The 2,387-nt window shown below is 39.6% G+C and overlaps 1 pseudogene; it reads left to right on the top strand.

The window, feature by feature from the left end:
• Positions 1-985: 985 nt before the first annotated feature.
• LOC123506321 overlaps positions 986-2,387 on the top strand; it is a 3,288-nt pseudogene continuing 1,886 nt past the window's right edge.

Below are 2,387 nucleotides of genomic sequence, written 5' to 3'. Positions count from 1 at the left end.
AGAGAGAGAGAGAGAGAGAGAGAGAGAAGTTAAGGAACACATTCGTTTACGACATAATAAACATAACACAAATTCTCTCTCTCTCTCTCTCTCTCTCTCTCTCTCTCTCTCTCTCTCTCTCAGGTAGACAGGCTAATAAAACACCTGTCTCGCTTAATTGGGTTACCTACCGAAGGTGAACTGAGGTGTGTGTGTGTGACTACTGTGTGTCTTACGTGCTGTGTGTGTGTGTGTGTGTGTGTGTGTGTGTGTGTGTGTGTTAAGCATGCAACACCAATGAAAGCAAACACACACACACACACACACACACACACACACACACATACACACACAACAGTTTTCATTTCCTATTAGTAAATTTTCATTCATTAATTTCTCTTGAGAATATTATAAATTAAAAAGACTATTAAAAATTGAACGATGAGAAAAAAGAAAGAATATTTCAAGCCACGAGTCCACAAGTCAATATTAATGTTAAGAATTTGAGGCTTGAAAAAAAAGTCCATTGTAAGATTGTGCCTTGTAAATTTTCATTCCTTAGTGACACGTAGGTTAAGAAGGGATCTGATCTCTCTCTCTCTCTCTCTCTCTCTCTCTCTCTCTCTCTCTCTCTCTCTCTCTCTCCATCCTACTTTCATCCTCTCTTACTATTTATTTCCTTCCCCCTTCCTTCATCTTTCGCTCTCTTTCACCATCGTCATCACTCTCTCTCTCATCCGGGCGGGGTCCAGCAAGAGGTAGGCGCCCTTGAAGCAGTGTTTACCGGCGCCCTGCAACAGTTTGCTCGGTGGGAGGGTAAAGGACGGCCTAAGCAAGCATTACACCGCCCCGTCACCGCCTCCTGCTACTGCTGCGAGGGCGTGAAGGACGAGGAGGGAGTGAGGAGGTATAAAAGATAGTATGGATGTGATGCAGATACAGATACATCTACGAGTATTTCTCCTTAACCTCCTTCAGCGTTCGTTCCTCCGTCATCGCCTCCGTCATGAAGGTTCTGGTGAGTGGAGATTTAGTTTCTTTTTAATTGCTATGGTCATCTTGTTATGTAAGAAGGGAAAGCTGGACAAGAGTAACAAGAAGTGAAAAAAAGGCCCACTTAGTTGCTAGTCCTCTTGCAGGTCTGAAAGAGTTAGCCAAAAGAAAGAGATAAATGTCTTGAAACCTCCCTCTTAAATGAAGACAAGTCATAGGAAGTTGGAAATACATAATCCTGTGTTTCGGCGAGGGACAGATGAGGTTTAGTGGAGGAGAGGTGGTGCTTTACAGGTTGAAAATGAGATCTAAGACCGCGAATGTTGCACAAATTAATGAAGAAAAAAGTGAGGTGGCGTGTCAAGACATTTATGGTCGCTATTAAAATGTTTGGATGGTCATGAAGAGAGAGAGAGAGAGAGAGAGAGAGAGAGAGAGAGAGAGAGAGAGAGAGAGAGAGAGAGAGAGAGAGAGAGAGAGAGAGAGAGAGAGAGAGAGAGAGAGAGAGAGAGAGAGAGAGAGAGAGAGAGAGAGAGATAGGTTAATCTTTTGAGCTTCAGAATCAAGTTTTTAAGAGAATAGTATAAAAACAAGATATACTTCAACTGTTCTATCGCTGTTGTTATTTTCGTCTTGCTAACTCTGAGGTCACTAAATTGAAATATTTGGAAGGTCAAGAAGAGAGCGAATAGGGAGTTAATCTTTTCGAGGTACAGAGTCAAGTTTTTAAAGAGATCTTCTTATGTTTTGTTATGACAGGTGGAAGCTGGACGGAATGTTTATGGATTTGATAGATGGAAATAAATAGGCGTGCTTTGTCGAGGAGCTGTCTATAGGTCTAATGAATTCTCGTAGTTTCCTTTGTGTTTCTTTGGTTCTTTTCTACTGTCTTATTTCTTCTTTTCCTCATCTTTCTTTTGTCTTAATTTTCTTTCCTTTTCTTTCTATTTCCTGTCTTTCTCTTGTTTTGTTTACGTTTTCATTCCTTCTATTCATCTTTCTCATTTTCTTATTTACTTTCCTTTTCTTTCTACTTATCTTTCCTTTCTTATCTATTTTCCTATTCCTTCCATTCATCTTTCTCTTGTTATTAATCATCTTCCTATTCCTTCCACTCCTTTTTCTCCTGTTATCATTTACTTCCCCATTTCTATTCCTTTTCTTTCTCTCTTCTTAACTTTCTTTCCCATTTCTTCTACTCATTTTTCTCCTATTATATACTTTACTCCTCTTCCTATTTATCTTCCTCTTCTTATCTACTTTCATATTCTTTCTACATATCTTTCTCTTTTCTTATTTATTTTCTCATTCTTTCTGCTCCTATTTCCTTCATATTTTCCTCCCTATTCCTTTTACTCCTCATCTCCTTCAGTTCATCTCTTACTCCTTTCCTCCGTCAGTTGGCAGTCACCCTT

This window comes from Portunus trituberculatus, chromosome 19 (genome assembly GCF_017591435.1).
Source record: "Portunus trituberculatus isolate SZX2019 chromosome 19, ASM1759143v1, whole genome shotgun sequence".
In the NCBI taxonomy this organism is placed as follows: Eukaryota; Metazoa; Arthropoda; class Malacostraca; order Decapoda; family Portunidae; genus Portunus; species Portunus trituberculatus.
The sequence above is the reverse complement of the archived record's forward strand: the minus strand, read 5'-3'. Positions and strand labels throughout refer to the sequence as shown.